The sequence below is a fragment of the Ambystoma mexicanum genome, chromosome 2q (genome assembly GCF_040938575.1).
Source record: "Ambystoma mexicanum isolate Mex_15411 chromosome 2q, UKY_AmexF1_1, whole genome shotgun sequence".
NCBI classification, from domain to species: domain Eukaryota; kingdom Metazoa; phylum Chordata; class Amphibia; order Caudata; family Ambystomatidae; genus Ambystoma; species Ambystoma mexicanum.
In genome coordinates this window covers 1288427831-1288452033 of record NC_090924.1, presented here as the reverse complement: position 1 = coordinate 1288452033, position 24203 = coordinate 1288427831, and the positions used below count along the sequence as shown (strand labels likewise).

At 45.1% G+C, this 24203-nt stretch overlaps 1 protein-coding gene and 1 long non-coding RNA gene across 2 annotated transcripts in view; one reads left to right on the top strand and one right to left on the bottom strand.

The window, feature by feature from the left end:
* The window catches only part of LOC138570105 (prostatic acid phosphatase-like), a 507576-nt gene that overhangs the window by 157051 nt on the left and 326322 nt on the right, over positions 1 to 24203 (top strand). The gene's annotated exons all lie outside the window — the stretch shown is intronic.
* LOC138570106 (uncharacterized) overlaps positions 1 to 24203 on the bottom strand; it is a 266534-nt gene that overhangs the window by 54216 nt on the left and 188115 nt on the right. The gene's annotated exons all lie outside the window — the stretch shown is intronic.

Genomic DNA, 24203 nt, shown 5'->3' with positions numbered 1-24203 from the left:
CCTATTAGCGCCTAATTACGAGGTCCCTTTGCGGGACCCGACCTTAAAGGCTGGTGTATGGCTTAACGGCCGCAATTTGCGGCACCGTACTTAGCGCCTTCCCCATTCCCATTGAGCCCTATGAGGCAAAAATGGGAATGGGGAAGGGCCATGGAGGAAGGGGGAATTACCGCCCCGCCAACCTTGTAATGGGGTGGTGATTCCCCCTTTCTCCATGGCGGAGTCGGTAACTTACCGGCATGGACCATGGTGCTACTAGCACCATGGTCTTCCGCCAGGGTCGTAATGAGTCCCATTGTTTCTTTCACAGAAGATTTACTCAAAAAAGTATTTGTAGTGCTCCCTCTTAGGACAAACAATTCTTCTATATCAGAATGTCTACTATCCTTATATGTTGCCGTAGATTTTCCGTCACTTCATCTTCTAGCACCCGATCGGTCTGCTTCTCATGATTGGCTGTATCACCATTCGGCCTCGCTTAATCTGTTTGTCGACATGCATTGTCAAGTATTTTTGGGAGGGTCAAGTAACATTTCCATTGTACTCGACCCTGCTGGTGAGCAGGTTTTCTAGAATGTCTGTTTGCTATAAGGGATTGACATTGATGAGTGCTGAATAGCTCCTAGTAGAGTGAATACATCTCCAGATGGGCTGTCTGGTGAGGATTCGCAGTCATTCGTGTGAGGACCTGCTATAGAGAGGAATGTGTAATGCAAGCAACTAGCAGCTTCTGTAACTAAACTTAGGGCAAAGTGGGTGTCCCGCGCGAGGTGAGCTGTGAAGTTCTGGGGCAGTTTCCTTTCCTTTGTTTTGCTTTGTTGTTTGTAACGCGCTGCCACGGCCTCAGGGTGCACATAAAAAAACAAGACAGACAGAAACAGAGATGGAGAAGGGGCAGCAACTGGAAAAAGAAGATCTAATCCTCTCCTCTATTAAAGAGGAGGGTCTTAACTGCTTTCCTAAAAGGAGCCATGTGAAGAATGGATCTAAGAGCGAGTGGGAGCTTGTTCCATGAATGTGGGACAAGGAAATCAAAAATGGATTCCGCCATATTTCCTCATTTTGTACCGCGGCAAAGCAAGAAAATAGTGTTAATTTGACCGTCGCCGCCTTCTGATTGGGGCCGCCTTCAGATGCTCAGAGAAATAACTGGGCGCCATTCCATGTAAGCATTTATAGGTTATGGTGCAGGCTTTGTGAAAAATGTTATGTTTTACTGGAAGCCAGTGTAAGTTACGTCTTGCTGCAGTAACATGTTGTTTCTTAAGGCCGAGGCCAGCCCTGACCGCACCATTCTGGATAACCTGAATCTTTTTAATGTTGGAGTCAGAGGTACCATCCAGCAAGTTGTTACAATAATGAAGCTTAGCATTGATTAGGGTTGCTGAAATAACAGCTCTATGCTCTGTGGAGAGGTAGGGGCGTGTTTGTTTAAGTAGACGCAGGATGAGCGCAGATGAGATACATGCTTATCAAAAGAAAGCTTGAGTCAAAGTATCCTCCCAGAGTTTGCACATGGTGATATACTTTAATAGAACACCCAAAAACTGAGAAGTGACTATAACATGAGTCAATTTTTTTGTATCCTGGGGGCAGAATGCATGGTCAATAGCTCCGTTTTGCTATCATTAAGAGCTACAGCGTTCAAAGCCATCTGAAGTGTGGATAGTGGAATAGATGGTATTGATGGCTAAGGCATCATGGGCATGCACACCGGACAGTTCCAAAAGAACCTGGGTGTCGTCTGCGTAGTTTGTATAGGAGACCACCTCCATGCTATCAAGCAGATCGCACAGTGTCCTGGTATAGATACTAAACAGCATGGGGGAGAGGGACAAATCTAGAGGAACACAACAGGTAAGTTGGGATCAGGGATGCCTGAAAATCCCCCATTGCTACCCTGGCCCTGAGGGGTCCCAGAAAAGATTGTCCACTCTGCAGTGGGTTTCCACTAAACAAATGTCGCTGACAGATCAAGAAGCATCAACAATGCTATGTGGCCCCGGTCGATAATGTCTGCAATGTTGTATTTTAAATTGAGCAGTACCATCTCAGTACCATATCTGACTTGAAAGCCGGATCGCCGAGCCCCCACCAGATTGTGAGCTTTTAAAAAAAAGAATGGAGTTGAGTGTATGTTACTTTGTCCAGAATTTCTAGTAGGAAGCGGACATTGGTGGTGGGTGGTAGTTCCCAGCCATCGTGGGATCGAGATTGTCTTTTTTCAGAAGCAATGTGATCTACGCTTCCTTGATGGAAGAGGGAACTAAGGACTCAGCAAAGGAGCCTTTATGATACTAGTAATGATATTATATTAGTAATCCAGGGAATCAGTCCTTGATGATACTCGAGAGAGAGGGACGCACGTCCCCCAGACACGAGGTGTGTTTCATGCGCCTTAAGATTGAAAGACCTTCCTCCTCGGACACTTAGTGGAATGCAAATAGCGACTGATTGACCAGGAGTGGTAGAACTATAGATGCAAAGGAATCCACATGATTGTAGGAAGAGAGATTGAGGGATGCTTGACGAGATACAGTGGACTGTTGATGGACAGATACTTTTCTAACAAACTCATCTTGAATGGACTGGCACCAAGCATCACTCTTCTCAATGTGTAGCCTGTGAACCTCGTTTGTTTTTATTAAGAGTGCTTACTCTCCTAAGCCGGGTCAGCATGCACGCACCCATCCCTCACCCAATATTTCCTTCTGATAGGCACAGCTGAGGCACTTTTCTGTGGGTTTTAGAGGTGCTGGCAATATTTCCTCATGTGGCACGATGTTAGGTTCAATAAAAAACATGTATTGCGCCATACAGTTTATGTGTCTGGTATATTTCTCTTAGGTCGAGAGGGCATGGGCGCAACTACCAGAGGCGATAGAGGTGTCAGGACCCCCTAAGAATAAACAATCTGACCTTTACATGCCAACCAATGTCCCTCACTTCTGCAGTGACACGCACACACAGACTTTAATTTTTGAAGTCCTGTGCTGGCTTCACAGTGAGTGACAATAACACCCGCTCAAATGTGCTAAGCTTTCATGTTCTTTTAAAGTTTGCTCCTTAAATGTATTTGACTAGTGTTTTCATGCCTCTGCTGCGACCTGCACACACTTGGCAAGGCTCCAAACTGGCCCAGGCCAACTAACACAGAAACACACGTTTCTGCCGAGCTGAACCCAGCTCTGCTGCATTATCTGCTGGGGCAGAGGTCACGTGAGAGCTATGGGAAGGCTGCGCCTGGTGCAGAATGTGCCCACCCACTCCCGTGCCAGCAGCCAGTTCCAAGAGAGGGCGGGAGTGGCATGAGTCAGTCCTGCAACCATCAGCTCATCCTTGAGTTGAAACACTTCTGCACGCTACAAAGCACAGCCTGATCTTCCCTTCTCCCACTCGTGGTAAGACACGTACAAATGCTTTCATTCTTAGGGGCTTCTTATGAGACTATGGGCCTCATTCCGAGTTTGGTGGAAATTCAGTGGTAAATCTGCCGGGTTACCATCAGAATCTGTTACCGCTACTCGGTTCCGTGGATTTATCACAAGATTTAAAAGTGGTGTTATGCCGATGTTAGTACCCATTCTTGGAGTCCATAGAACTCCATAGGGATTTTGGCAGATTTACTGTGTTGTTACTCCGCAGCGCCAAATGTGCTGATTCCTGATGTTAAAGTGGTGGACTTGACTCCGGCATTATGCTGAAGGTAAATCTTCCACTTAAATACCAAACTCAAAGTTTTGCAGTGCGGTAAATGCAGTGGTATTGATAACGCAATTACCACCACCTTTTTTTCCACACACCGCCAAACTTGTAATGAGTGTTTTTTTGCAGTATGATTTGCTTTGTTTTCACTTTGCGGTTCTCCTATGTATGGTGCGACGAGCAGTGGGAAGAGCTTTGATTATTTAGAAGAGTAACCCCACCTGCCAGAGGCTTGCTTCAAAGCATTGACTCTAGTCTCTTCACAGCCCATGTGACAGCAGCAGTTCAGCTTCTAGGCTCTGGCATAAACAAATATCTCAGTGCCAACAAAGATTGATAGCATTTTGACAAATAAATATTTAACAAACACAGAAACATGCATATTTATAAATTCATAATCCATAAAGGTCGCATATTATACTCATCACCCCTTAAATGCCTACTTCCTTATATTGACATGTTTTCTCTGAGCACAGCTTGGCACTGACTCCCCTCCTCAAGCCTCATAGTAAACGCCACTTCCGTATGTTCACCCATGGACTTTCTCCTCACAGTCACGCCTTCCAGAATCTTCTGTGCTCTCACCTAAACAGTAAATAACAGTCCAGTTCCATACACTCACCCACAGTGCCTCACTACCCTGTGAACCACTCTCAAAATAATACCACTGTTCAGGTCATATATTCGCCTAGTGTGATGAAACCCTGTGACCCTACACCCACAATAATACACTTCAAGCCCATTTCCTCACCCCCAACATATCCTAGCATAGGACTATGCCCCTGAAGAGTACCCTCTCAAAATAATCTTCTGCAAATCATTATACTCACCCGTGTCACACACTAACCCCAGGTTTCATCCTCATATTCTCAGCCAGCCCTCACAGGCACATTACCCCGGTTCACAGCCTCACATGCCCACCCAGCATTGGTTGAGTGTTAGCAATAAAAGGGCGTGAGATTTTATGGCGCACTTATGGTCATAACAAAACATCAGAACTACAGTAACCATAATATGCTGTACTTTTGGGCATCGGGTCCTGAGGTTACCCCTCTGGCCCGTGCCGCCATTCTTGTCCCACGACAGTGTGGTCACCGTACAGTGACCTATCTTCTTTCTCTTTCTTCTCGCCCTTTTTCTAGGGTTGGAGGGTTCTGGGAAAAAGAAGAGACTGTGTACAGAAAGTACTCTTTGGTTTGGGTCCCCGTGCAGGGACCACAAACTTGTTCACTTGGGTCCCCGTGCAGGGACCCAAACTGATTCTGTTTTCTGCTGCCCAAGCATCTCTTTATATAGGACCCAGGGGCTGTCCCCTGGGTCCCTGCTGTCTCTGTGTGGGGGACTATGGTGCCAGCCCCCCGCCGGCTGGTGCCGACGACAATTGCACCTTATGGTGCCAAAAACAATTGCTCCTTGCCTACTTCCTGTTTTTCTGAAACCTGGTGCTTCGCATCTCTTTGGGAGGAAGGGCAAGGTGTTGCTTGGGTTATCACAATTCTCTTCTCTCCCAGCAACCCCTACGCCCAGGATTTGAAGGCAAGGTACAGGGAGTGGGAATACAGTAGCAAAATCGGTTTGGTGTTTTATTAAATGGCAGGATTTGACAAATAGACACAATCAAAAAAAAAATAATTTGGGTTTTTTAATTGAAAGGCAAAGTCAGGAACGTAACTAAATGGAAACATCGTGTTGAGCTTGTTATTTTCATGAAATGCAGGGCTTTTTTGGAAAATCGTTTTGGGATGCAAGTGAATAAATGTGACATTTCGTTTTGCACACTCTTCATTCACTTGAATGGCAGCGTTTTAGGGTAACCTATTTTGGGATTATGGAAACCCGCCTTTGATACAGAAGACAGGAGTTTCAGAAAGGTAGAGTCACCGAAGTACTTTATGGTCTATTTCCTCCCCACACCTTTGGTTGGCATTTAGATTGATCTACTTACATGGGTGGCCTTGATTATGGGGCATCCAAGGAAACAGCAGAGCTCCTCTGAGGACAGCACTGATCTGGTGAAAGGCTTTGGTCAAGGGTAGTCCCCAGCATCCAGACTTCCTCTGGCTCCTCAAATGGTAGGCCCAGCTAGCTTCTAGATTTCTCAGTCTCCATCTCTCCTGCAATGTATACGCCTTGGTAGCTCTTCCTGTCCCTCTGCTAGTTCTTTGCAAGAGTCCAGAAGCAAACTACCTCCAGAAATAGAGTGGGAAAGTGAAGGGAAAAATCTAAAATCCAAAGAAAGGTCCCAAGAGTTGAAAAGTCAAAGAAAGAAAGATCCCTCTCAGATTGACAACTGATCTCTTATAGGGCTGGTAGCACTCCATTTTTATCATAATTCCCACGCTACGGATTGGCCTCTCTCCCTCTCCCTCCCCCTAAATACGTCCATTGTCTGCTAATAGGACAAGGAGTTAGGGGTTGTGAATGATGGAGGCTGAGGGAAGAAAAAGATTCATCATATCAAAATGGCAAGTGGATTTAACTTCTTCGGTGTCCTTGAAATCTAACAACATGGCAGCTAATATTTCAGATAACTGCAGACACATATATATTTTGGAGTTCTATATTTTATGATGAGTCGGAAAATACTAATCATATATCTGCATGCCCTTCCTTTTTTTATCAATTTACTCCTGAGCCAAAATAGTCACAAATCTCCCCCTTCCTGCGTCAAACCTTACTTCCATAACCTATCATCACTCCAACTTTCTATTTCCTAGAAATTATGGGAAGGCCAGCATCATAATTGGCTTCATAACTTGCATTGTATACATCACATAGGATTCATATTTGCATGGTACCAACAGGCTTGAGTCCGGGATGGGTTCACTGGGACATATGATTCTCTCTTAATTAAAGAAAAGGTGGCCCAATGTTACTCATATGGCAATGTATCACATGGGTCCCTGAATTTCAAATAGCTGCCATCTGTTCCTAAGTTGCATTTCTCCATCGTCACCTGACCCGAACATCTGCGTATAAGCAATCTGTTTCATACACAATGTTTGATCATCCATTAGTGGCTCGAAGCCATTCCTTGAGGTTGAGTTAGTCCCGAAAAGGTCATTTCTGTTGCCCACTAATGCACAGTTAATGGGAGACCTGACCTTAAAAGTAATTTCTACTGGCTGTGTTATCTGCAACTCCCAAAAATTTGATCTAATTATCTGTTAATTCTTTGTATTTATAACTGAACCAAGCCTGTTTTTCCTGGTGGGCCTAGTGCACAGGTCTTGAGGTCAAAAAACACCAGCTACACCCATACTTCAGAACATACAGTTTTAAATCAACAAGAATTTCTTACATGTAACATTTTGGCATTATATTTGGGCATGTTGTTTGAAATACAGTCTTTCTTGACAGACGGTTTGGACAGATATAAGTTCACTTTAGGTATTATTCACACATAGGCTACGGGTCCATAGAAAAATCAGCCAAGTGGGCCTTTCCATTTGAATGTCAGTTAATTTGTGAAAAGTAAGTGCCTCCGAAACATGTCACTTGGCTCCACTTTTTAAATGTAAGGCACAATTCCTCCTTGGTATTTTTCACATGCCTGTCATTTCCATTTATATTTTCTCATGTGTACTGCTGCAGTTTTGAATCTGTCAAACAGATGCCTATCCCCATTTTACACAAAGTTTGCATCTATAGCACTGCAGGTTATTTCCCATTCATTGGGCATATCCAGTGGTTTTAGCTTTCAGGTAGATTCCCTTTAACTTGTGCACCGGTTCATTTTAGTGCAGTTGACTAGGCCCATTTTTTACCATTTCACTAGGCCTTATGTCAATAAATGTCTGTTTTGTACTGGCTTTTATATTTCAATGGAACTTCACATTAGCTAGCTTCACTCTCACAATAGGGCCTAGCATGGCCTATTTCCTAGCACGGCCTCTCCATCTCTGTCACTCTGGGGCTGTCTTTTCACCCCACACTCATATACTCACAGCTAGCCCTCACACTACCGCAAGGCCACATCCTCACAAATTCATCCTTTGTCTCACAGCCGGCCCTCACAAGCACACTTCCCCCATGTCCCACCCACACATACTCCCCTAGTGTCACAAGCACACAATCCCATTATGTCATCCTCACATACTTCCCTAGTGCCCCATAGCCAGTCCTCAAAGGCAGAAAACCCCAAGGTCACAACCTCACATACTTATCTATTGCCCCTCAGCTGCCCCTCACAAGCACACTACATGTAGGTCTCATCCTCACATAGTGCTCTACAGCTGTCCCTCACATGCACACTACAAATAGGCAACATCCTCACATACACACCTTATGCCCCAAGCCAAACCTCACAAGCACACTACGCCCAGGCCACATCCTCACATACTTGCCAGTGCCTTTAAGCTTTGTGTAGCTTTCACAAGAACACTCTCTGAATTAATGTAATTGACAATGTTGTTGACCTATGCCGTGCCCCCTAAAACGTCCACTAAAGTCCCTATGCTCATCTAGTGTCTTCCGATACGACTCCCCACTGTAACACACCGAGAGCCTGATCCATGGAAGTGTTTTATAATGGCGCAATCCCATAGGAAAACGTTCTGTGAATCAGGGCCCTAGTGTCATTCACTCCTAGTGCCAAGCCTCACATGATCATAGTCACGTGTGGCCACAATACTTACTGTCGCCCCTGGTTATACACTCACATGTTGCCTTCTACCTTAGTGTACCCCTCACAATATTGCTTCATTATTCATCTGCCATAGTTCCCTGGCTACTCTAAGAATAATAAATCCTAGGTCATGTACTCAGTATCAAGCAGACATGAGCCCCTCTACAATGATCCTAACGTACTAAAACAGTGTTTCCCACCCAGATCTGCCTCCCGCCCTTACAATAACTTTCCCCGTAGTCTATAGGCACACACTAATGTCTCCCCGTGGCCCCCTTTCAAAGTCCCACACTCAATGTTTCCATCAAATGCCACTGTGCCCCAAATCATGTACTTACCCAGCACTTCCCAGCCCAGTGTACAGTTCCTCCTGATCCTCAATGGCGCTGGCAAGAGACAGTGGCCCTCATTACGACCCTGGCGGAGAGGGGTTTACGCCAGCGTAATGCATGGCGTACCTCTCCGCCAGATTCCGACTTTCCGTAGCGCCATGGTGAATTTTACACCCGGATTTTCCGGGCGGAAAAATCCATGGCGCTACGGGACCTCTTGTTAATTACGCCACCGTAATTTACGGTGGCCTAATTAACGCCTTCCCCACTCCCATTATACCCTATGGGGCAAAAATGGGAATGGGGAAGGGTAAATGGGGATTGGGGACTAACCGCCCCGCCAAGGTCGGAATGGGGCGGTAAGTCCGCCAACCCCCATGGCGGAGTTGGCAGCTCTGCGCCATGGTCCATGGTGCAAATTGCACCATGGATCTCCGCCAGGGTCGTAATGAGGGCCAGTGATATGTCATGAAACCAAACGGAAAGGCCCATGAAATGCAGTCGAACAATTCCCTGATTCCGTCACTAGGTATTTAGGAAATGGGTGCAAAATGTAAGTTTTTTTTCACTCAAGTTTTACAGAGAAAGTTAAGAACGCCTTGTGGCAGAAGGCTTGACTGTTTTGATGTTCCTGTGAAACCCTGCTTTAAAATCATAACGTATGTATAAACTGGGGGGGAGGAAGGGTAGAGAATGCATGCTTAGGTCAGAGTCAGAGCAGAGGCTGTGGCGGGGGTGGGGGTTCTGGCTTAGCTCTTAGAGCCAAATACAGGCCCATTTGCCCAAAGAATGGGCATGTACATGTTGGAATGCTAGACCCCCTAACTGGTGTCAGGCCATCGCGATCCCCACAACACAATCGAGTAACAAAAACTCCCCTCTTGGTGTCCTGTCGTCCCACCCCCACACAACCATCTACCCAGGCCGGTGAAGATATCTGAGCTGCCTTGCAGCAAAATAAGAGAAGGCCCTTAATTTTCATATGTATTGATATCACTGTGATGCCCCAGAAAATGACACTGCCGGGCGTGACACCAGTCTTTCATTCCCTAGGGCATCAAGGGATGTTACATTAAAATAGTGTGCAATTAGTAAAGCAAGAGACAAATAGCTGGTGCACAATACATGACTGGTTACTACCTTTATTTTAGTAACATATGAGGCAACAGTATATTTAGTAACCTGTGTGCTTCATTACAAGTACGGCAGTGTGGATAAAAAACAGTGGTAACATGGCGGTAATTCCGTTAACGCTGCATTACCGCCCGCTCTATTATAGGTTTGCCAGTGAGGTGGAGGAATTTCCTCCAGCAAAAAGCTGTAGGGAAATCTGGTGCCTTACAGCCAAAACATCAGCAAACACAGCGGTAATTCCACCAAAATCCCCATGGAGTCCTATGAACTCCAATAATGGGGACTTACACAACCTACCACCACTTCGGTGGAAATACTGCCAGACCAAGTGGCCATAATGATAGTTTGGCAGTATTCTGGCAGTTTTACCACCTGAATACTGTCAAACTTTTAATGAGGCCGTATGAGTGAGGTTTTCTTTCAATAACTTACATTGTGAACTGAATTACTTCCAGGGATTTCCATTGTTGGCAGGTAAAGCATAGTGCTATCAAATAATTTGCCCAGGATTACACACTTAAAGGAGAGTTCCGGGACTTTTTTTTTATTGTCCCTACGGGTCGGCCATGTGTTTGTAAGCATAAATCGGTAGATCGTAGGAAACTTTCCTATGGACCTTACCCGACTTTTCGCCCCTTATCGCACTCGAAATCAGCCTCCATTTTGTGATAATCCTATCATTCCGCCGCATCGACCTGGCTCACCTGCCTTTGCGGCACTAAATCAAATCCCCCGCCCCTGAAACAGACTTTATCAAAACATTCATATTCCCCGCCTCTATCCGTGACGTGACTGTGCTGCGTAGGCAAACGTGCCCAGGCGTCTTCTACGCGACTCCACACAGACCCCGGAAATCAACACAGATCAGCTCACAATACAGCGCGCCACAATTCGGAATATGAAACTGTACTTTGAAATCAAACCGCAAGATTGTACATTTGGCAAAGTACGTTTATTGGACATCAAATGTTTAGAGAATATTCAGCGATTTGCATTTTTATTTGCTCACGTTCCAAAAAGTTCGTATTGAGGAACGCGATGGTCCTTTGCTGTACACAGGGTCTTAGAGCATCTCACAATACAGCGCCACAATTCGGAATGTGAAACCGTGGTTTAAAAGCAAACGGCAAGATTGTACATTTGGCAAAGTACGTTTATTGGACATCAAATGTTTAGAGAATATTCAGCGATTTGCATTTTTCTTTGCTCTCGATCCAAATTAGTTCGTCTTGAGGGAAGCGATGTTCGTGTGCAGTACACAGGGTGTTGGTTTACGATAAAAATAAGCTCTTCGGTCGCACTGATAATCGCATGGCTGTTCCAACAACGAGGCACTAGGCCACCACAACGGTAGGTATGTTGCATCTAACCGTTAGTACCGCATAAGGGCATACTTGTACTTGGCGATCGTCCCATAAAATGGTCAGGGTGGTAACGTTGTTCACGCGGAGAAGCAACTGGCGGCTGTAGAAGCCGTCCGCCGGTGTCTGGTACTCGTGACACAGACAGTAGTGAATGATGTACCTAAAAACATAAAAAATGAAATTAGTCTCACCATCAGATCCTTATTAAAATTATTCATTTCATAGCGAGGACAGCGCTACTGGGTGTACACAAGTGTTTAAAGGCGTGGCGAGGCATGGAGGGGGGGGGGAGTGCAGGTGGAGAGTGGAAGGGCCCAGGACTGAGGTCGCAGACAGTGGACCAGTTGTAGCAGGGGAGAGGGAGAGAGAAAGCAGAAGCAAAGAGGAAGGTTTTGAGGTGCTTCAGTAAAAGCAGATGTTTCTCCTCAAGATAGTGCGCGGTAGAAAACAATATGCCACATAGAACGAACAAGTACAACTGAACCCGTCTTTAAAGCCACTGTATAGTAATGAAATTGCGGTATAAACTCATCAAAAGTTACTTACATTATATTTGCATTTTCCATTGTGTCTCTGTGTAGGGCAGACCCGAAACACCACTCCTTCTTTGCCGACGTTACTTCTTCTAATGAACGTGGCTCATCGTTTCGTTTCTGAAATTTTATTCATTATCTTTTCTTAGTCTTTCAGGATGGTCCCGGCCTGTCAAGGTCAAATCACAATAGAACCTTATATTGGGTCGTGGGCCGTTCCGCCACCCGAGCAAAACATCAAAGCAGCTGACCTTCACTTTGAGCGAGCACACATTTCTAGTTAGCTGCAGTTAGTTTTAGGGACATCTTGTCTGCGTGCCTTTTTTTTTATTGTCCCTATGGGTCGGCCATGTTTTTGCAATACGGAAACATTCTATAATTTTTGTAAAAATGATTTATATTACTGTTTGGTTTAATTGCAATGGGCCTGCAACATGAGGAGACTCGAGAGAACAGACAATCAAATTACAATCATTTAAACCGTGATGTGTATTTCTCAATGAGCTCTGCTTTAGGTGGACATGGAACAGAGGCAATGTTGGGTGGCAATGCAGTTGTCCCCTGCATAGGTTCGTTCACCACTCCATGTATGTGCCTATCGAGGACATCTACGATAAGTCTCTCAATAAACTCATATTGCATATCCTCAAACACTGGTTTGATCACCCATTGTTTACTTCTTTTAGTGAAGGCCTTATTGTAGCGAAGCGTCCCTAAAGTTCCGGTCGTCCTACTTTGTTGACGGCCAACATTATGGTTATGTGCCAAGACCGCTAAAAGAGTCCGATTTATCATGCCTTCCATGCCAAAATGCAATCTTTTGGGCCTGTACTTGAGGCACATATTGTGGAACACCTCCAAATCTCCTGTGTGGCAGAATTCCGTGAGTCCCCTCAAAGCTTTTGTTATAGTTTTATCAAATACAATCTTTTCAATGGCTTTGTGAGTGGGTGATGAAGGAATCAACCACTTCTTCTTCCGTGCCTCCTCTGTGGACAAATGGCCATGTTCACATTTGTGGAAATGCTCATTTGTCGACCATCGATGTACGTTGCTACAGTGCAACATTACTGACCGCCATTTTTCCAGTAGAATTTCCAACGACCCTTCACATGTTTTTGAGCTCCACCAAAGATGGTTGCTGATTGACTTGGACCACTGTGAAATACCTTGCAATTCTTTTTTTTTACCTGCAGCAGACAATTTTTTATTGATTGATTTTGCAAGATGCCAAACGTCAAATTGGTGATTTATATTTTTGTACTGTTCTCTCATTGTCTTGGCAATTGAAACGTGTCTGTCCGTGGCTATCAGGTCGATCACCATTCCCCGCGATTGTAGTTCTTGCAATGATGCTACAAAGCCAACTTTCTCCATGGCCACTGAGGATGTACTTTGTGACACCTGCACGACCACCGAACTCACAATTTTCTTACTTTCCATGTCCTGAAAGTGGTAGGTGCAGTACTTGGCTGAAAATCCTGGGCTGTCGCACTGTCCATCACCGGCTAGCCTGAAGCGTTTGCCCGCGAATGTACTTTCCATTGACATTTTTTCCATTCTCCAAGCTTCGCTGATGGCTGGAAATAGATAATCGGTTTGGTATTTGTAGAACTGACTTTTCGCAATGAAATGGATTCCCACAAACTGAAAGAAATACTGTAACTTTTTAAAACTTGAACCACTAAAAAGTGCGGCCACTGCACAAAGTAGATTGCCTGCTGGCAGTTGCCCCAGCATGGGTTGTGCAGACCATGCGAACGGATGATATTGTGTACAGGTGGCATGTATTTTAAGGTTAGTGCCTCGAATTGCACGAGTCACATTAATCAATGGCTCCCCACATACTTCCCCACCAACCGAATGCCCACATTTCATCATCATAATAATATCCATCAAACAGCTATCGAATACAATGAATTTGGCCTCTTTCCTTATACTTTCACTCTGCATCCCAGCTGGTTCGGCCTGTAACGTTGAGGACATGTCACTCGCATGAAAGGTACAATCTCTGATATCGTCTTCCGCTATGCTGAGTGATATTGATGGTGTTTCATTGTCGTCCACGTCATTCTCTTCCATTGCAACATCTGTTCCTTGTCCGGAGATGGGAGAAAAAAACAATGTCTTCAACTTTCGCGCGCTCTTATTTTTTGCGGGTGTGGATTCTGTGAATTGATCTCCGACTGCATCCAAACTACCAGGAGGACATTCACTATCAATGGCTGGTGGTGGTATAGCTCCGTTGTCAATCACTTCATATTCTTCCCATTGGCACGATGCATCTCCAGTCTCAAGTCCCTGCCAAAAGGTTTGACAAGCAACATCTCTCGTTCGCTTCACTGTCTGTGTAGATTTAGTTCTTACACCCACTCGCAACTAGAGGACAGATTAGAAAAGGGATGTTCAGTTTAAACACAACTTACAGTATTGAACTATTGACAGTGAAAGACAACATAATATAGTGAACAGGACACTAACCTTCTTTTGCTTTCTTTTCTTTGAAACTTTCTTGCCTCGAACTTCAACATCTGGACGCTGTTGCTCCGACTCGTGTGTGCATGTCTCCACTTCCTCTCGCGCTGCAACGACTATATTTTCATGATAAGCACATCCATCACTCACTGAGGCTCCATCGACTCCCTGAAACATAGAACTTTCATTAGTATGTATAATAATATTGAAAACACAAAATGTACTTGGGGACCAATACCCATACGTACATCTCAATAGCAAAACACGAATGAACGCATTGTGTAGAACATTCAAACGACAATAGTTCACGCATTGTTGATCTAGTTAGATTGAACTGTCAAGATCCATACCTCGGGCTCCGCATAGACTTCCATTGATGATATTATTGAAGATGACGCTTCAGCAACTCCCTGAAACACAGTAATTGCATTAGTATGCTTTTCTATTTTGTTAAAAAGAACATAAACTTTGAGCAGGCGTCAACGGCTCATCTAAATAGACCTGCACAAATGATCAGTTGTCTAAAATAAATAATGGATATGTAAATATGATTCGATTTGCTCGATCGTTGGAAGTGTCACCACCCAGAGATCTGCATCAACTACTAGGGGTGATGTTCTTGTAGAAGAAGCTCCGTCATCTCCCTGAAACATAGTACTTGCGTTAATAAAGAAGGAAGTATAGCGGATGTAATCACGTCATATGATTTCGCTTGATCGAACTGTCAGTATCCATACCTCGAAATGCATAAGAACATCAAGGGACGATGTAACTGCGGTGCACACTTCTGCAAGCTGTTGCGCCGACCCGTAACTGCATGCTCCCCCTTCTACTTGGACTAATGCTCCATCGACTCCCTGAAACATAGGACTTTCATTAGTAATGAACACAATATTGAAAAAAGAAGACAAATAGGAGGGCGACGACAGAAGGACATATCAATGGCTAAAAACGAAAGAAACATTGTGTGTAACAATCACGCTACAAGAATGCAAGATCTGATGATCTCCATCGATGGAACTGTCCGGAAACGTACCTCGAGCATCTGAGTGACATCTACGGTTGTCGTCAATGCGTTGGACTCCTCAGCATCTCCCTGAAAGACAGTACTTGCATTATTTTGGATAACAATAATTATAACTGAAAACAAAGACTAGAGGACGAGTACAAGGGTGTACCATTAGGTAAAATAATTACACGATCAATTAAAACTATTGATTTACATGCCTAAAACAAGTCAGTGTCAGAATAGCTAAGTAAGATTACCCGATAGGCGCTTGAAGTGGCTGATGACTGCAATAACGACACGGATGGAGAATCTTCCGCCTTCATATTGAGTGGATACATAAATGGGGAAATTATTGTTAGCTAATGCTACACACTACCGCAAGGCCGAGAGATAAATACGTAAACTTGACTCACCAGTGGAGGGATGTGGACGAATAGAGTGGGAATAGCGGTTGAGAGCAATTTTCGCCTCGCTCGCGGTGTTTTCTTCTTTATTAGCAATGATGTGGAGTACATGTCTGGGCTAAAGTGCCTGCTGCAGATGCGGTATCGATCACCCCTCTTGTCCGCAAAGACTTCTAGGACTCTACTTTCTAGCTCAGAGGCTGGATATCCGCAATATCGGACCCATTCTCTTATCTGATCTATTGTCTTAGGGAAAACATGCATTATAGTACCTTCAGATTTGTTATGGGTCTTCGAAGGGCAACCGCCAATGGAACAGGCAGGCATTATGGAAAGTTCTGAAAAGTAAAGATCAACAATTCTCTATGAATACCAATGTGTTAAAACAGTAAATGACACATAAAAGGTTCAATGCAAGGTCCGTTTTGGTTCTTGGAACTATACACGTTATTCACATGCGGATAAGTATTTCAATAACTTTCAAAAAATAGAAAAAGTAATTTGACTAAACTCAGAACATGTGACTAGTTCCTTGCATGTACTGTCGTGAACGAAAAGAAAACATGGATGCAATTTGATGACTACTAGCAAATAGATATAAATTAAAAAATTGGACGCAAAATGATTATGGTACATGGACTTACCTTGACGAACAAACAGTTAGATGCAGGGATCAGAGTAGTTTCTTGTCGTAGAACAGGGAGCAGTTCACAGGTTGCAAACTGACGAGTTTGCTCAAAGTGGTCACGGAAGTTCACAGAGACGAAGAGCAGATAACCAGCACCTTCACGGGTTGACTAGCAAAGCGCAAAGAAGTTCTCATTAGAAATATGAGGTGGGTTATAAAGAATTCGAACCAGGGGTGTGTTTGTGAATGAATGACGTGTATATGTCGTGGCATTATGTGGATTGCAGGGGGCCGTCCAGCGTGAGGGGGATGCTTGGCAGGAGACACGGGGTCTGGAGGTAGACATGGGAACAACAAACCCATGCTCTATAGACCACTTTGAAGTGTACATGGTCTTTGGCACCTCTTGGCCTTTATCGCTCCCTGACAGCTCCACTTGCCAGCAGCTCAAGTACCCCGGTGCGAACTGCCTTTGATAGGGCGGGGGGTGGATCGGGGCGGTGGTCGTGCAGACAAGACACAGGAAGACTCGTGAATGGAGACACACTTATGTGGATTGCAGGGGGCCGTCCAGCGTGAGGGGGATGCTTGGCAGGAGACACGGGGTCTGGAGGTAGACATGGGAACAACAAACCCATGCTCTATAGACCACTTTGAAGTGTACATGGTCTTTGGCACCTCTTGGCCTTTATCGCTCCCTGACAGCTCCACTTGCCAGCAGCTCAAGTACCCCGGTGCGAACTGCCTTTGATAAGGCGGGGGGTGGATCGGGGCGGTGGTCGTGCAGACAAGACCCGTTTGCCGCAGGGCCTCACCAAGGAGAGGCCATCTAACTGAATGTAAGAGGATGGCTGCAGGATCTACTACATGGAAGGCAGGGGGGTGAGTTTATAAATACCTCACCCTCCCAGGAGAATATACACTAGATTCATTTAAAAAATCAAAACAACCATTGTTAAAATATATGTTGGGCTTTATTTTAGATTTTAATTAAACATAAATAATAAACATTACACATTGTAAAGTTGAGGTTGCAGCACATCGAGGGAAAATCCGCGGTATTGTCCACTGTCACTGGGGAAATGTTGTCTAATGGCAAGTACCGCACAGGCAGGTATTACTCTCCGAACGCGGTGTCCGAGCCTCCCGTGAAGCCACCAAGTGAAGCAACGATAGGCCACCAGCCTGTACCACCTGTGAAAAAAAAAGATGCAAACTGTATTAAACTGACCAAACTTTCTTATCAATGTCGATTCAGGTAACACATGTCATTTTTCTTAGAAAAAAATTATATCTAGAAAATGCACTATATGGAACCAATTTACATGCGTTCCAATGATATGTAAATGTAATTTTATATGTGGGAGACGACCATGAAATAGTGGTGGCATCACTGACATCACAAACAGAGTATACTTACTCGTTACTCGGATTACGCGGACGAACAGTGCCACGAAGTTCGTGCATAAGCACCATCATCATCCTCAACACTGTCCGTGAGAGGCAGGCTTCCCTGAACTCTGGCAGCTCGGTGATGCATTGCGGACTTTGCTCGCCTTCCTGCTGACTTTGCTCGCTTTCCGAAATGTAGGCCAAGCACCCGGAATTTTCACGGCAGCAGCAGTTCTCCTCCTCAGTTGGCATTAGCTCGCACCGATTGCACGTGCACCAGGTGGAGACGCCGTCCATGCGACATGGTCCAGGCTCTTCATCCGTTGACTGGTCCTCCCAACTGCCGTCCGAATCCCCATCGTTTTCGCGTGCTTGCCTTTCCAGTAGTTCTTCCTCGGTGTACTCGGGCTCGTACATATACGGCATTATTGTGGCCATTGTGCGGTAAAGATAGTAAAATAATTTATAGCGGTGGTACTGGTATCTGTTCACACGGGCTACAAGCGGCGAAGGTAGCTGACCAGAGCACTGAAACGAGTCACAGAATACTCAAAGTAACACAGAGAGAGGAATGGAATCGAAAATCTGCTGCTGTATGTTGTGAAACGGTCTGTTTATACTTATTGGGGAAAGAGGCGTCCTGCCATTTCCATGGCAACACGTCAATAGCTGAGGCGCAGCGATTGTTGACACGAGACGTGCTTGAAATGGGCAGTACGCGTCTGCTGATGTCAGGCTCAGGGGCGGGGGATTTGATTTAGTGCCGCAAAGGCAGGTGAGCCAGGTCGATGCGGCGGAATGATAGGATTATCACAAAATGGAGGCTGATTTCGAGTGCGATAAGGGGCGAAAAGTCGGGTAAGGTCCATAGGAAAGTTTCCTACGATCTACCGATTTATGCTTACAAACACATGGCCGACCCGTAGGGACAATAAAAAAAAAGTCCCGGAACTCTCCTTTAAGTTAAATGGTGAAGTCAGGATTTGATCACAATCTAGCAGTTAGCCACTTTGACAACATATCTTCTCAGGCCTAATTTGTAGACATATGGGTTGTTTGGTTTAGCAGATTATTCTGTTTAAGAGAGATGACTTGAAAGTGCTCAAATCATCCCGACAGATGCACAACCTATTATAGAAATACGATAAGCAAAAAGTATTTGATTGTAGCTTTATTTAACATATCTTTAATGGAAGACTACAAGTATATAATGCCTTAATTCGAATGCATTGCTGAATGCTGATGTCAAAGGGCCAAATTACCAATAGTATTTATGAGTCCCCAGTGAGGGGGATGCCCTGCTGAATTCCGTAGGGTGTGGTGTACGGTAACATACAAATGTCCAATAAATAAATAAATAACACGTCACTCGCAGGCATCCAAACCTTTTATCTCCGCTATGGGGCAAAGGCTGCAATGCTCTGTGCAACTGCACAGATAGATGAATATTTCAAGCTGCCTATACCTTGCACTCGCCCTCCCCTAGTTAGGCCCCTTGCTCCTCCCACAAGACAACCCCATAACCTGGAATTCTGCCTATCCTCACCCTACCCCTGATACAAAGCCCTTACTTTGCATGCAACCTCTCCTCCTCTCACCCATCAAATCAAACCCCTTTTAGTAATCTCTGTTTTACAACTGTATTCCCAAACCGAAAGAAGCACAGTGAAAGTAAATGCATTATACGATTGCCTGCTTGTAGTCATTGTTCCCTACAGCATGCCGCCTTATGCACATTTCTCCTTTTTAATCACCTACCATTTTCACTTCTTGAGAGACACGCAAATGTCCATAGCACTCCCACCTACCCACTCACAGGGATTGCTGTGCATGATTGCTGCATTTATCTAGATTAAAAAGGGACTCCTTAACATATGTGTGTCTAGGAAGTTTCAGTGAAGAACTATGTTGCTATATTTAATATGGTTTATTTAATGAGATAAGAATAGTAAAGCGTATGTGCTTTATAAAGTACTTTAACTACATTGAAGAAAATAATCGTTCATATGGTTACCATAGACGCAATAGTCTAAGGCTCATGATTTGATTCCAGACTCAAAATAGCAGTGGTAATTACTATTGGTTGTACCCTATGTCCAATGTATGTATGAACTTATAAAGCCCACACCTTTCCAGGAAGCAACAAATTGCTGTAGAAAGGAAAACCACCCAGCGATGATTTCACAATGATTTGTTTATTTATATAGCCCATATGCCTAAGCGATGTACATAGAACATATTTACATACATCATCCCAACCAAGGTTGCTACTCATTTATCAACCCCAGAAGAATGAAAGGCTGAGTTGGCCTTGCCGGGATTCGAAACCTGCGACCTTCAGATCACACACAGATCCCAGCAGCGAACGCTCAACACCCACTGAGCTATCTTCCTGGCAGGGAGTTACAAGTAGGATGCAGGGGTAGCAGAGAAGCTGGAATGGGTAGCGGCAGTCGACAGGGTGAAAACAGGGTTGAGTGGAGTAATTGGTGAGATGTTCTTTAAAACGCAATGGAACTCATTAGGAGTTTGGAGGTAGCCATGCCCTTAATAAGGACATGGCTGCCTCCAAACTCGGGTCCGGGTCGGGGGTCCCTGAATGGGGAAATACCGGGCCATTCGAACTTTGGAGGGCCCAGTATTTCCCCATTCAGGGAACCCGGACCATCCCCATTCCAATTCGAGCCGCCATAGGGCTCCATGGGAATGGGGAGGGAGCTAACAACGGGCCTGTCAATAACGGTCCCGTTGTAGGCTCCATGGTCCCCTCGCGGGACCTGCTAAGGACGTCTGGTAAAACCAGACGTCCAGAGCGGGTCCCGCAAGGGGACCTCGTAATAGGGCGTTATGGGTTTAACGGCGCCAGCACCTTTACCGGCGCCATTAAACACATTCCGCCCGGGTCGTAATGAGGCCCAATGTCTTTTGGTCCTTCATGGATTCTATAATGAGCGTTCATACTCAATTTTACTAGTGTAGTGCAATACAAAGCAACACCCTCTGGCTGCAACCATACGCTCACTGTACACAGCTAATTTCCTTTACCATGCTGAGAACATAGTTGCTCCCCTGAGAGTTGGTAAACTAAGTTACTCGACATGCACGTTTAGCAGGATTTTAAAGGTTTACCGAGGCCTCACCCGCAGGTATTGGGTGATGTCTGCCAGCTACGGGATCTCACAGCAATTTTTGTTTTGCTTAAAATCCTGACCCATCGGGTCGGGATTGACAGCACAGTGCTCAGCACTGTTTTTCCTCATGCCTAGCCAACCATTTTCATTTTCAAAACTGAAAACTAATGGATTGAAGGTTTTGAATGGGGCGATATGCTGCTCGGCGTCGGGGCCACCCAGTCGGTAACGGCCTGCCACCCAAGTTAAGGGCACGAGCTAAGCGAGGGCGTATTAATGCGGGCTGTTACCGGCAGCAGTCGGCTCGACGCCAAGGGGCATATCAGCATTAGCACCCATATAGTTCCCTATGCGGGTGCTATTGGTGTGTATTTTTTGGTTTATTTTAAAAGAAACATACCTTGTTGTGCAGCCCGGCTCCACGCTGTGGTTCTCAAGTCCGTTTTCAATGTTGATACTGTGGCTGTGAATACACACTCTTAGCACCCAAGTAGGAACTACACAGTGCTAAGAGGGGGAGGGGACGGGGAAGAATGTGGAAGGAAGCACTGGCTAGCAGCACCCAGGCTCCTCGGAAACACTGTCCTGTACCATGCAACACAGCCCGCGTTCCGAGCAGCCTGACGGGCCAGCGCCCCCTTTCAGGGTGCTAATTAATCATATTAACTAGCTTTTCACTGGGCAACCCTCCAAGCCGGGGTTTTTCAGAAGGGGAAAAATGTAAATCCGTCTTGGATCACCCCAAAAGAGGGAGTCCACCCCAAACTGTTAGGCCACATCCCTTCTGCAAGAGAGCACAAGCAACGTCAGTAATGTTTTGACCCCTTTTGGCATCATCAGTGATGTGTAGTTTTGAACTGTATGCACAGCAAGCACAGGGCCCACGTCGGGGAATATCATTCCCATTTGGGGTGACTTCTTCAAAGCTGAAAGCTTTCCACTTCATAAGGGCCTGGAATAAGTGTCCCAGAGGTTACCCCTGCCCCAGTGCCCCCATATTATTCAGTCTTTACTTGAAGCCGCTGGAGGGTCTGGTATCTGACTGGGTATGGCGGTGCACCAGTAGGTGGACACCCCGCTGTGCCTGCAGATGTTGTCTGGTGAGAGCGTTGGGCCCCCTCGCGGCCGGAATGGATCATATTAGAGAGTGGAATTCTAAACTGAGTGGAATTAAACTTCTTTAACAATTAATGTGATAAGAGTATTGCAACAGACTGGATTTATTCAGTTAAGATATTGTTAAAGATTTGCACTTCTCCCTTTTTCTTCGTTTTTTTAGATATGGAAAGTTTAATTAAAGATTGCTTGAAATGTTTTTTATGATGATCAAATCTGTAATTTGATTTGTAGATCTGTGATGTACATTTCATTTTTATATGTAATGTTTTGTGAAAAAACCCAAATTTGGTTGTATCCAAATTAAAAATAAAATAAAAAAGAGTGGAATTCTGGGCTTTTCTCAGACCTTATCACTGCCATCACTGAGTGCCTGGTCATTGGCAAGCAACACCACTGGCTGTCTGTACAGATGTGGATTCAAGAGTTGGCAGAAAATAAGAGTGTTCCCATCTTGTCTCCATCAGCCAAATCCCATAGCTTCCTTCTGGATCCCAGTCTCTCTATGAAAGCAGGTTTTTAAGCATGGCAATTTTCAACGTTATTCTCTTCTGCGCCCGGAAGCTCTTTGTTTCATTGCGCGACTTCTGCACTCTGAGGCAGGCCCTTATTGTAACCAACATTGATTCTGCAAACGAAATCTTGGCCGGTCCACCTGCCTTAATGCTCATTACCCTCAAAGCAGTCCTCCACAAGGCTGCCTGGCTGACAGGTGGTGCCAAGAGAGCTGCGAATGACACTTGTTACAACAGCCCTATTTGTTGACCCGATATTATTGCATCAAGGTTGAATTGGCATACCTGCCCAACAAGATGCTGCCGCAGGACAGAGACATTGGTAAGGGATGTAGGGGTGCTTATGGGGCTATAGCCCTAGGTCTTTTGGTTGTAGCCCCGGACAGAAGCTCAGGGTCTACAACCAAAAGGACAGCTAGCCGCGAGACCCAACATTAACAAAGCCCCAGATCTTTTCTATACCTAGAAACACCCCTGCATAATCTATCAATCCATTTGACAAGCTGCATGTGTCTAGGGCAGCTGGAATGTATGGGTCAAAGAGCTTCTTCTCCTATCAGGGTTTAGTATGGTATGGTATGGTATGGTATGGTATTGTTTATTTGTATAGCGCCTATACACAAGCAAGTGTTTCAAAGCGCTCAAGGAGGGTGGGAACAAGAGAAAAAACAACAGTCGTTCAGACCCCTTACATTTCTGAGACGATCATAGTCAGCACAGGCTAGAGCAAATAGGCCTGACAGCGATTCTGCAGTTTTACTAGTGCAAATTAGGGGGGGTCGACAAAGGGGAACAGTCAAACGATCTTCAGGCGTGGTGCGTGAGGGATCATGCAAGTGCACAGAAGGTCACAGGGAGGGGGAGTTAAGTTCACCAGGTTGGTTGAGACTGGGGTAGTGCAGAGAGAGCCATTCTCAAGGTCATAACTCAAGTGCAGGGAGTGTGGGTGGGATGTAGGGACCTGAGGCAAGTGCGAAAGAAGACTGACAGGGATGCCGGAACCTGTGCACCAGGCAGCAAGTCGGCAAGCTGTAAGGAGTCGAGGGAGAGCAGGAAAGAACAGAGAAAAGAACAGAGAACTAGATTAACAGGGCAGAGAGAGAGAGAAGGAAGAGGTGTGACAATACTATTACAATAGAAAGGCTTTTTTACATTCTACTGCCATAGTCAGTGAAAGTGTGTATACCTGTACTTTCTGTTTGTGACCTGATTCTGAATTATGATCCCTGGATAAGGAGCTGTAGGGGGAATGTGTGGTAATAGAATGTCATGGGTATTTCAACTCTCTCACAGTGGCTGAGCATGCCTTCTTTCTACTCAACCTTGCTTGTCGCTGTGTGTATATCTCTGTTGCTGAATATGTCATTCTACACAAATTAAGTCCACCAAGAATAGCCTTGTTACGAGTTTGGTGGCGCAGTAAAAAGGTGGCTGCAATTGAATTAGTGACACTTTTTTTGGCAATAACAAAATTGCAGCTGTATTTACCGCAGCGCCAAATTCCAAGTTTAGAGGAAAAGTGGAGAATTTCACCTTTCCTCCAAAAATTGGCAGAATTATCGCAGGACTCCCAGGAACTTCAAAAATGGGGGTTTACACTGCCCTTCCACCACTTGTAATCCCATGGTAAAACGACTGGATCAAGTTGTGGTTAACGGTAAACAGGATGTATAGCTGAATTACAGACAAACTCGTAATGAGGCCCACGCGTTTGCCAGTCATTTATTAAGAATGTACTCAATGGCATGATCCAGTTATTTATCCAAGTGAGGACACATTGGGCCTCATTACAAGTCAGGCGTTAAGGGGTTAACGGCGCCGTAAACGGCGCCGACCCT